This window comes from Poecilia latipinna, unplaced genomic scaffold (assembly GCF_001443285.1).
Source record: "Poecilia latipinna isolate Pla-1442-1.1 unplaced genomic scaffold, P_latipinna-1.0 Scaffold1206, whole genome shotgun sequence".
NCBI classification, from domain to species: Eukaryota; Metazoa; Chordata; class Actinopteri; order Cyprinodontiformes; family Poeciliidae; genus Poecilia; species Poecilia latipinna.
The window spans coordinates 177,468-189,923 of NW_015113822.1; positions in this window are offsets into that span (position 1 = coordinate 177,468).

Consider the following 12,456-nt stretch of genomic DNA (forward strand, 5'->3'; position numbering starts at 1 on the left):
GTATTAACAGTATAGTTGCTATGCTATGTTAATGTAATATGCTAACAACTTATCTTTATTAAAAAAGAATAAAATTCAATGCCTTTCTTTCCTGATAAAGGAATCTTTGCAGCATTGATCTCCAATCCTGTAATTTTGCAGATCAACAAATCCTCTGCATTTATTGTTCAGTCCATTGCGTAGTCACCCTCTACTTGTTGTAGTAACAACAGGCAGAGCAACACAGCAGATTATGCAATGTTGCACAAACCAGTTTTTGAAAATAAATGCATGTTGATTCACTAAAATGCTGGGGTATTGTCCTATACCATAAGACACAGAAAGCAAGGTTGTGGCAAAATAAAAAGCATTCAGATGCAGATTTTTAGACATTTATTAGAATGTCAATTCTGCCACAGAAATAGGAGTTGTGAATTATGATGCCAATTTTCTTCACCGACCATATCTGGTTGTGTCATGGAAATAAACCTTTTAGTTCTGATCCAACGAAGTCAAGAGGTTTTATGTTTTAGTTAGAATATGGTTTCATACATTGCTGAATTTACCAGTTTCCACCACTCAACACATTAACCTGGTTTATATACAAACTTAAAAAGCAAAATTACTAACAAATATCAGCTGATTGATGTTGCAACCAAAGAGCAGTTGCATTAAAATGATCTCAGATGGTGCAAAAAGATTGTGTTTTTCTCCCTTCTACAGTACGTTGAAATATTTTAGATGCGAATATCAACCAGGTCTCTCAAGCATCCCTAAGTAACACTGTCTTTTTCTTCTGTTTCTTAAGAGTCACAGATAATGATTCCTGCACTGTAAGAGTGTGCTGTTGAAGGATGTGGAGGTGTTTGATTTGTGGGCTTTTGGGATTTATTCCTACCTTCTACTGCATAAAAAAAGATGCCTGTGCTTTTTTTTTTTTTTTTTTTCAATTTCAATGCATTGCTTTAATTTCCAGCTATTTATGCAAGAACGCAGGTTTCTGAACATTTACTGAAAATAGCCCTTCGCTAGTGAGATCCAACAGGTTTTTCTTTTTACCTCAAATGTAAAAAAAAAATGTGCTTTTAAACTAGGCGTAATGGAAAACCTCAAATATGTACATGTATATTCTGCTTTAAGTGAAAGTAAATTTCCTTCTAAAACCAATCGTTCTATACTTAAACTCGAAAGGCAGTGTCAGGTTTGCCTCCCTACATAAATCACAATCACTTCGATGCTGTTAGTTTCCAACAGAAAAGGTTGTTGGTTCCCTTTCACATCAAAGTGGATTAGCTCCGATTTGCCCTTTGAGCAGCAGGTGTGCTTTTAGAGCAGGAATCTGGGGAGACATGCTAATCCAGCTGTGTCCGGAAACAAGGCTGATCTGAGAAAGAAACAACAAAACAAACAAAGAAAACAATAGAAATAGTATAAAATAGTAATATTGGTTTAAGTTTGAAGTTCAAATTCTTGGATCAGCAGGACATCTTTACCTAGACAAGTGATAAATTGTAAATTTGATGGATATACACCGGAATGATGTTAAACCAATAGTTGTATTATATTCGTTTTCCAGACAAGTGTTTTCAGTTATTCTCAGTATTTTATTTTATTTTATTTTATTTACTATATCTTTCTCATTGTCTAAATTATAAGTCTACAATTGTTGGTTTGTCCCTTTTTCCTTAATGTGGAATCAGAAATACACAATAAAGGCATGTTTTCTTGCTAAGCTGCTCCCATCATCAGGATTAGGCGAGTGTTCAGGATTAGGCGAGTATTCCGGTATATCCGTATACGTATATCAAATTTTTTTCCTGTGCAGGATGTAGTCTACATCTGGCTACTGGCCGAACGACCGTTAGAGATAGGCAGCATATCAAGTGACCCTCTACATTTACCCGCCGACATTCTGCAAACTGTAATTAAGAATCCCTTAGGATGTAATCTAAAAGCAAATTAATTTAAACACGTCTTTATTCACTTAGTTTGGATGTGCTGATTGTTGCACAGTGCTAGGGACTGTGATTGACAGAGGCAGGCAATGAAAGTAACTGCAGCATTTGTCCCATTACAGGTGAGCACAAAATCCTTATGCAAGGTTCTTTCACAGTCCTTTGTAAAACAATTAGTGTATACCGATAATATCCATCCATCCATGATTTATATCCATTTATCCTCACAGGACACAGGGGGGCTGGTGTCTTTATCTAGTGGTTATTCTGGACAGGTCAACAAAACAGAGAAGTACATGCAATATGAAATGTTTACGCCCGCCAACATAGTTTTATCCTCTCTCAGGGGAAACCTTTAATTAATTTTCAGGGTCAACTATTATATTCTTGTTTAATCAAATCTTGACTCTGTTCAAGAATATTTGCTGATATAATCTTAAATTAAGTGAATTAAATGTACATCTTCTGTGTTTTTTTTCAGTTATTTATCCACAGGATGGTCAGAGTGAGCAGTTCTCTGCATGTCTTATTTCCATCTTCCAGCATTAAACAACAGACAAATTAAGTGTTTTCTAGACAAATAGTTACTTTTTTATAGCACAATCAAGAAACTGTTACCTTCAGTTTTTATAAAAATGCTGCACATATCCAAAATGACTTAAAAGAAATTTGACTTTGCAATTTGATGTCTGGTAATTGACCTATGTATCTTTAAGAAGCTCCAACTCTTTCATTTAAATTGCACCGCCTTTTACAAATAGTTCTTAGGAGCGTCGGACTGTGAAGTCATTTGAATGATGAGCTTAGCAGATTCGCATGGCGTTATGGAGCAGGAGGTTCAAGGTGGTTCTTTGGGCAAACGTTGAACTATTTATTTACTTGTTTAATTTATTTCCTTTATTTAACCAGGTAAAATGCCGTTGAGATCCAGATCTCATTTTCAAGAGGTACCTGGGCAGAACTCTGCAACACAACAACAACCTGGTACACAAAGTAAAACAAATTAAAACTAATGCACAAGTTTAAAGCAAATTACAAAATAGCTTAAAAGCAATGGCACTGATTAATAAGATCAAGTTGCATGTTTTTAGTAATAATTTAGGCACCCCCTAATGACTGCCACAAGAGGTTCAAGAATTCCTCAAACATTCCTGAAAGAATCAAAGCAACATTCCAGCTATGTGTTTGATGAGGAAATGACATGATGATTAAAATCTCAAAGTTGGTTTTACATAAGTTTGAGAGCAGGAGCCTTAATTTAATGTCCGAAGTCAGCATGGTAAACAGACTGAGAGGGGAAGCTTTGGCTTATATAGAACCTCACACAGCTGAACTGTGCCTCTGTTGCTTGCACACACACAGAGACTTATCAAAGAGTGTCTCAGTGAACTCTCCAAAGTACACCCCTAGAAATCCATTAAAGAAATCCATTAAAACCATTAAAAATGTCTTCTTTAATCACTGGATCACAATAAAAACAATTGTGCTGTCGATTTCTGAGGAAATTTGAATGTTTTTTTCTTGTTTTTTTTTCTTTCAAGTACATGAAACGTTTTTTTTTTTTTTTTTTTTTTTTTTTAGAAAAGGCCTTGATATATAAAATACATTATTTCCACTCCCTTTCGCTGTTCTTTTATGAAGCTCCTTCCCTACCTTTGTACTTCTGGTGGACATGTGTGTGATCTGCCTCTAGAGCTGTTGCTATGGTGAGGCAACGGGGCATAAATTGTGAAGTGATACTGCATTTTTGCAAAAAGCATGTAGAAAAACAATAGCCTGCAAACTTTGCTTTTTCCCTCTACCAGTCATGATGGTGTGAATCTGACAGGTAAAACATTAAGACCATGATGGACTGATATCGGTGACGTGTTTGTGATGTGATCCTTCAAGCATTTATTACTTCTTACATGATCTTACTGTGTGATACTTGTTACTTTGAAGGTTTTTTTTATATTTAATAAGTATCAGTTCTTTATGATTTCTCAAAAAACAGTGTGTCACATCTGCCATCCATTGCGCCATTTCTTTTGGCTGAATTTATGTAAAATTTTGAAGTATTTGGGATGAACTTTTTCGCTACTGTATAGAGCTAAAAATGCACACAAATTGTCTTCTATTTGAACTAGAAAATAATATTTTGATCTCCTGTATAAGTCTAAGATCCCCTCAGAGGAAGGTTTTAATGGGATGTCCACATGCATGATTGTTTGTACATCAAGGGACACATCCAGGATACGTTACTCTGATAACACGCACGCACGCACGCACGCACGCACGCACGCACGCACACTCATTTAAAAAGCAAATAACGAATATGATGAAAGCATGTTAATGGGATTTTCGGTGCCACAGTTGAACAAAGCAGTGGAACATTAACTTCTTGTGTTATTAGAACCACTGTACTCTTATACTGTCCTATCAAGCACTCTAAAATTATAGAGATGGTTGGAAAATGGGAGCAATATTAAAAAATAAAATCTGACTCATGACAGCATTTTGCAGATGCTAATCTCCTCCATCTTATTTTTTTTTCTCAGTTCCAGGTAAATGTTTGCTGTGAAATGCTCCCATTTCAAGCTGCTGCTGGAGTTATTTGGCAGGGAATACAAATGCTATGCTGTCTTACAGCACAGCCATGTGTCCATGACCAGTTACTACAATTGTTTCTATCAGTGCTCAACAGCACCTTCATCTGGTTAAGAAAATTATTATTTTCTTGCTCCTCGTTGCTGCGTGATAGTGATGCGCCCTGCAGGCAAAGCAAGATGTTAATTAATCATACTTGTGGCAACTGACAGCGCAGTAAGGCATGTGTGTTTGCGCGTTTTTATCTTGCCCACAGGCAGATGTTATGGATAAATGGCCGACTGGTGAGCCTTTATATGATGTTCAATGTCAGCTGTTGCCATGAGAGCGAACCTGCAGACGAGGCAGTGTGACTTACAGCGAGAAACGTCAGCCTCCTCGCAGAGATGCTGAGTTCAGAAGTGACATGAACAACACTCACTCACGCTCCAACCACATCTATCTCACACCCTCTATCTATTTGCTTATCCATTTGGATCTAACACATTCATCAGCTCTACTTGCTCACAAAAATGTCAAAATGCTATTAATGATCTTATTTGTTTGTTTGTTTTTTTAATATTGCGTGGATTTAATCTTCCCAAGGAGTCTGATTGTTGTTTTGATTGGTGTTTTAATGGCCCCTGGTATGTATGACAGGTTGTGAGGCATGAGATGTCTACCTTGGCGATCCATTTTTTAGTCATTGCTTTCTGCTGATTGCCAAATGTAAATTGGTTTATGTACTTATAGGGAGGTTTCCAGTTTAATGATGATGTTTGTGTGTGGGACTGCCAGTAATAATTTAAGACGAAAAAGACCAAGAAAAAGATGAGCAGAAAGAGTGAGTCACATGTATATAATCCTCTAAATATAGATGCAGGACTCACTGTACAGCACCAGACAAGGCGACGCTGTCATTTAACGTCGCTCTCTGCTGTCTTTTTGTGAGCGAGGTGCTAAGGATGTTCATCGTGCGTCAGTCTGTGTGGGATATAGTTGTGTCCTTTGAACCAACAAAATGAGGTAATGCGTTCTTTAAGCTGAAGAAAAATCTGACTGAGGGTTGTTCTCCTTGTTGAACAAAAAGACATGTAATTAGTCCCAGCAACTGAGAGAGTTTAAAAGCTTTATTGCAAGTTTTGAGCAATAATTTGTCTGTCTAGATCAAGACCAATCTGTATAAACAAAAAGATACTTTTAAAGATGATTCATCGTTCTTCAGAGGATTTTGTGCCTCTGGTTAGACTAAGACGTTCGGTATGTCGCCTCGGTCTGTTGCCCCTGGATACGAGTGGTTTCTAAATGTGAACAGCCTTTTAACAACGCCCGAGATATATAGTCGTTGCTCTGGCTGTCGCACAGAGGTATTGATTTCAGCGTCTGAGTCTTTTTAATGCAGTGCTACGTAATGTTTAGCAAATATCATGTTACGTTTGCTGGGGAGATTATATGGTTGGGTTTGTTTGTCTGTTTCTTAGCTGGATTACTGGAAGGACAGATGAAAATAAAAATATAGCCATAGCTAGAGCTTAAGTTTAACGTTATTGTCTTTTATTTTAGATTTGGATTTGGAAGTTTTTATAGTTGTTCTTGAACATCTTTCAAAGTAATTCATAAAACATGGTGCAATTGCTTTTTATTATATCACAATAATGTTCTATTAAAGAATTTCTAAAATATAAAGAACATCAAAACTTTCTGCTGTTCTACGCTTCATAGAGCAACATCAGAGGAATATCAAACTAACAGATGTTAGCAAATTAATCAGTCAGTAGATATGTTGTTCATAACTTGCAACTGTTTAAATCAGTAATACCATACTACAAATGATTGGTGGTGCTCCTTTCCACACCATTTCGGCAGAATAATTGTTTTCCACGGCTCTATAAGCTGGAGCCAAACTGCATCAACAGGTGGTGGAGAGGCATCTTCTATAAACTGGTACTTTTTTTGGCATCTCATTATAGGGACTATAAAATATAGGAATTGTAACGTGCCGAGGGCTAGTCAGGTGTTTGCTTGCATGTGTCGGTGAGTTTGAACTTGAAACACATTTTAATCACGTCTCCCTTTTTCAGAAGATTACAGAGATTAACTACATATAGTTAGTTAATCTGGTAACTCTGTCGTGTAGAAACTTTACACTTACAATTTTTTTTTAGCAAATACCTGCTAAAATAAGGTAGTGAAAAGAGTTACTTGTTTTTGTTGATGTTCACTTTATCTCCTTAAATTCAGGTGGACTTGTTTAATGTAACAGAGCAACGATCCAAATCATAGCAAAAAGTTCACATGAAAGAACACAAAATATTTTTTTAAGAACTAAGACAAACTCTGATCTGACAGAAATGGTGTGGCCTAACGAAAACTGGACCAGTTATTGTAAATGCTTAGCAGCAGTTGTTGCTGTTTCTGGCCATCATTCAGATGTGGCTCAACACTAAGTCACATTTGTACACATTGAACAAATAACTGGATATTTATAAGGAGCTCAAGTGAAATCTGCACATGTTTGCAGAAATTTGAGTAAGACATCATCATAGATATTCATTACGGTATCAGTTTCCCTAGCAATAATCAATATTTTGCTAATGATTACAACTTTTGAAGGTGTGTGACAAGGTTTTGAAGAGTTCATTCATTTTTGGTGCTCCTGGCACTTCAGTGTTTTTTGTGTTTTTTACACTATTTAGACAAAACCTATCAACAACATGCTGTCTTCAACTATGGGCATCTTGCTTACTTTTCACTTCGTTTTGCATTTGACATAATTGGGACATCCATCGCTCACATTTGTTTTGTACTTCATTTAATCTTACTTTTAGTTGTCTTTTTAGAAAGATTCAAACATGTGCTTTTTTTGTGCTGCTTCGTAAAAACGCTGTATGCTAAATGTAGCTTCATGTAGACATAAAGCTGCATTATTGAATGGGGACATAGAGAGGAACTTTGGTGTGTGGAAGCAGTCCATCTGGTTGCCTCAGTGGGATTCTGGGAAGCGCTTTTATCCAGCGTGACATTTTCTAACCCAAATCATGTTTTATGCATACCCTCAGATGGCCACTGTGCAGTGTCATGCAGGGATTTATGTTGATACAAGAACCCTGAGTGTATTTGTATTTGCATGCGTTTGTAGATGTGAGGCAGCAAGTCAGTCACTTTCTGACATTTGTTTTTCAGCAATGAACTCAAACATAATTACATTTAAGGTCCACAATTGTCTGCAAAACATCTAATTTGATGGATCAGTGGAGTAGCGAAAGAGAAAATGTGATTTAACATTTAATTAAAATGCAGAATTCTGAGGTCATTCCTTCCCTTTTCTTTTCAAGAATAAATCCACACCCTTTTCTGTCACTGAAGCTGCAAGATTTAATTTTCACTTCCAGCCCTGAACATTGCGTTTCTATTTGCCTGGGGAATTTACAGCTCCGCTTAAAATAAAGATGATGCATTCTTCAAACTGTACCGGGGATTTAGTTTTTACATCTTACAGTTGAAATCAAATATTTACGGCATTAAAACGACACCTGACCTTTTTTATGTCAGGCAGTGACATGTCTTTTTTATACAACGTATATGAACATCAGGTCAACTTAATTTGATGTAGACTAATTGTGACTAAACTTACTTGAGCAGACCGACGAAGCTTGATTGCACAGTCTTATCACAGGTTTCCAGGTTTCTGTTAATTTTCCAAGGATAGGAGGGAACAAAAGCTTCTTTGCCTTTTGCAGTTCTCTTTTTTATGTGTTTCTTCAGCGATCGCTCCAACGACATATGTTTGCGCATTGTATTTTTCATCTGCCAATCATGTACTCAAGTGAAAAATCCTTGAAGGTTTTTGTTCAGGAAATCCTTCAAAGTCAAATATGTTTTCTTCAGTTAGCTTGTGGGGAATAGTTTTAGTCCATATAATTCTCGATAAACTTGATAAAACCCATCTTTACTTGCAACCTACATTGCTAGTCCTTGTAAACTGTTATGATAATTTCTGGAACCGGGTATTTGGTGAAATGAAGAGGGCACACAGAAACCTCTTATTTCTGTGCAACATTAAGTTGCACTCATTCACAAGATGTTGCACCATCTGATATCCACTGTGGGCAAACCCCCCTTCTGTTGCTCAGCTGTTCTATGTCTGTGCATAATTTAACAGGTGAGCCTTATTAAATGCCATCCATCTTCTAAGTCCTGATGCATGCAGGCTTCTCTTTACGTCCACTAACCTGATCCCTTGGCTTTCCTCCAGGCTGAAGTGTAGCAGCTCCTGTGAGTGATGTGACATAATGCGGATCCAGTCTGTGACTCACTCTTTATCTGAGGGGCTCACCCAAAACCTTGTTGTTTAGAGCTCAACATATATTACTTTTTTCTTTTCACATATATGTATTATTTGCCAGCAGGTATATATACAACAAATATTACAGAATGACAAAAAGAACAAAAAAAAAATCTTCAAAATAATTAACCAGATAATAGAACGAATAACAGCGATAGAAATCAAATAACCAAACAAAAAGAACAAACAAACAAGTAAGAATATGAATATGAGTAATCGTGTTCTATTGTGTGAAACAGAAACATATTAATAAAGAAAATATATCAAAGACGTTTATGCAATATGGTGCAAATACCTTGTTTCTTTATATTAGACTTATGCAAACGAATCTGTGAAAGCAGCAGCAATCAGTAGTTCCAGGCTTTGTGAAGGTTGAGAAACTTTGATTTCTCCTTCTCACAATGCCATTCTAGTGCATGACCATTTTCAGAGAAAGTTTGTTTTTTTCGGTCTTTTTCTTAACCCATTCATTTCTGAGATGTGATTCAGTAGTGAATCTTATCCTGAAAAAGTCTGCTAAACTTTAAGAGCTAAACCAGGATTCTCTACACACAAGAAGCAGTATTGAAAAAAGTATTTTCAGAAAGGCAAAAAAATTGCTCAATCCAACCTGGCCCTATGTGAAAAAGAAATAGCCCTAAAACTAGCAAATGCTTGGGTTACATTGGCAGCAACAACTGCCATCAAACAACTGTATTAACTAGCAAGGTGTATTTTGATTGTCTTCCAGTTTTATTTAATATAAGTCGGGAATTTTACTGCACCGTTTCCAATCCCTTACTAAGTTTTCTTCAGACATTCTGATCTTGTGGATGTACTTTGGATCTTCATAATAGCAGATGCCATTTTGGGTTCTTTTGTGACCTTCCAGCTTAGTTGTTGAAGAACATTTGGAGTAATTGTGATATGTCTGACATTCTTGGGAAGGATCTCCGAGGTTCCATGTTCTCTTCATTGGTGAATAATTACTCAAACTGTGGTTCACTGGAATCCCAAAGCCTTCAAAATTACTTAGCAACCATTTCCAAAAAGATAGATGTGTATTCCTCATTTTTACATTTATTTATGTCAAGGGCATTGCCTTCTTAGATCTTTTAGGCTACTCTATGTACGTCATCTCAACAGGCTTGAGTGGGTTAAGCTTTAGGTGGTTCTGACCTCCGTAGCCGACCAGCTCATCACCCTCTGGCCTGTACGCAGGCTCATCAGACCAATAACAGTGGTGTCATATGTGCGATTTAAAATTTTCACAAATGGGTCCCCCGAGGTTCAGTGATTTGTGGGGGAATAGCAGCGGGGAGATAACACACCCCAAGGGGGCGTTGGCACTGATGGTCCTTGTGCGGGAGCAGATGCTCAACAGCTTGACCTGCTGTTGCTTATCAGTCAGAAGGCTGGTGATCCACTGACAGATGATGGTGAGCACAGTTTGCTGTGTTAGCTTTTGTTGGAGGATGCCTGGGTTGATGGTGTTTAAAGCCATAGACTTGATCCTTACAAAGTACAACTTGTACACTCAAAAGTACAGAGAACAATGGTCATATTTAAGTAGGAAAACAAAATGTTCTGAATGCTGGAAACAAGCTTTCTGTTTTTTTAGCAACTTGTGAATATGTAGCCATAGCAGGGTTTTTTTTTTATATTGATTTTAGTGGATAAAATATACTTATTAGCACTGAAAAAGTCCCTCATCAGTTGGCACATCTGCTGTTTCACTCGCGAGGCTGTTGTATTATTAACACTGTGTGCTTTGCAGCTGTGTTTCAATCATTCTGACAGAGACAGGCAGACATAAGCCAGATATCCATTTTCACATCAGTGTGTCTTTTATGCCAGGTCCATTATTATAATTAATGGTCCCGCTGGCCTCTTGTTACCAAACAGCAAAATGCCTCTGGGAAAACAGGGGGCGCATTGTGGGCCTGGAAAAAATTTAATTTGTCAAGAGGATCTTATCGTTTTGTTGTTCCATGCTGGTTGTTAGCCCAGGGACAGAAGGGAGAGAAGAAAGAAAAGATGGGAGTCACTAAGTAAGTTAGTTGGTCTTCCACCCACTTACAGTTCTCTCACGACTCCAGCCAAACTTCAAAGACTGAGCTTATACTGGTTCTCCAAACAAAGGGCTCAAGTTTTTATCTTCTTCTGTTTTTACATCAAAAGCTACTGCAGACAAATGTAACAAGAACATGCGTATTGTTGGCAGCATACACACTGGTGTGAAAACAGCGTTTCCTCTTAATTTTATAATTATTTTTATGCTTACCACACTTCAGTGATTCAGAATATCAAACCAACTTAAATATTTGTCAAAGACAACACAAGTAAGCACAAAATGCAGTTTTTTGTTAATGAAGGTATCTATTAAAAAGGGAGGAAAAAATAATCCAGACCCGGCACTGTGTGAAAAAGTGATTGCTCCCGGGCCGCGCCTGTTAAAACTTAACTGTGGTTTATCACACCTGAATTCACAATCTCTAGTCACTCAGAGATAGTGATGTGATAACGGTCACACCTGTTCTCTGAAGATCTGATTTATAGTCACCACTATGAAGTACAGTTCAATCCAAAATCTTCGATACCCCTCTAAGATGTAGCTCTAATGCAGTCTTTCAATTTCACCAACCTACTGACTGGAAGTAATATTACAATTTTGAAGTGACTTGGTCGTTGTCTTGACTTGAATTTTTAAGATCAGTGTGAGGGGGGACATCCTCACATTTAGCAAAGAAATATCAAGAGAAACATAAATGTTTTTTTTTTTAAACTTGTTATACATGTTTTGTATTTTTTAATCTCCTAAACAGCGGTCTGTGGAATAAAGGTACGAAATATAATCAAATAGCTGGAGGATAAACTGGTTTCAATTTTTTGAAGATCCACAAGATATTTCTTGAAAGCATGATGAATTGAACATTGACTTTGACCGGAAATACACAGTTTGAGAGTTTAAAAGGGTTGCAAATAAGCAAAAAAAGAAGTTAAATTTCTAGTCTCATGTTGCTGTTACTTTCTGTGGTGGTGGACTGAGGATGCTTAACAGGATGTAGTGTATAAAAAATGGATGAATTCTGATTACTCACTGGAGTGAATGAGACCTTTCGCAATTAGTCTGTGAGCTCATTTCTTTTTATACTGCCCTGTTTCTTGAACACTTTTTTTTTTTAAATCTAATTTGAAATAGCCTCTTTTAAGGCCACACAATTTGAAAGTTCTTAACGTGCTTGTCCTGAGCGAATTTATAGTTTCAGTGCTTCTGCTTCACCTCCTCTATTTTAACCAAAAAGCCAGTCAAAAACTGTAACTTGTAGCAGAGACGAAAAGCAAAAAGCATGGAAAAATGGCAACTTTTCTGCAAGAAAGGAAGTCGAGTTGCCAAGATAAAGACCATAGATAAATAAATTTGACTGGATTAGTTACCATGTTACACTTCCTCTGCTCAGTTTCCCTGACATTACCAGATGTGGTTTTGATCTAAAGACATGCACAGACATTAACCTTAAAATCTGCATCTCCCAAAGCTCAATTTTTTTAGAGCTCTCTTGTAGAACATGCATAAAAAGCCAATGTTGTACCAAACTGTAATCCCCTGCAATATCTAATCCCCCTTTTCAG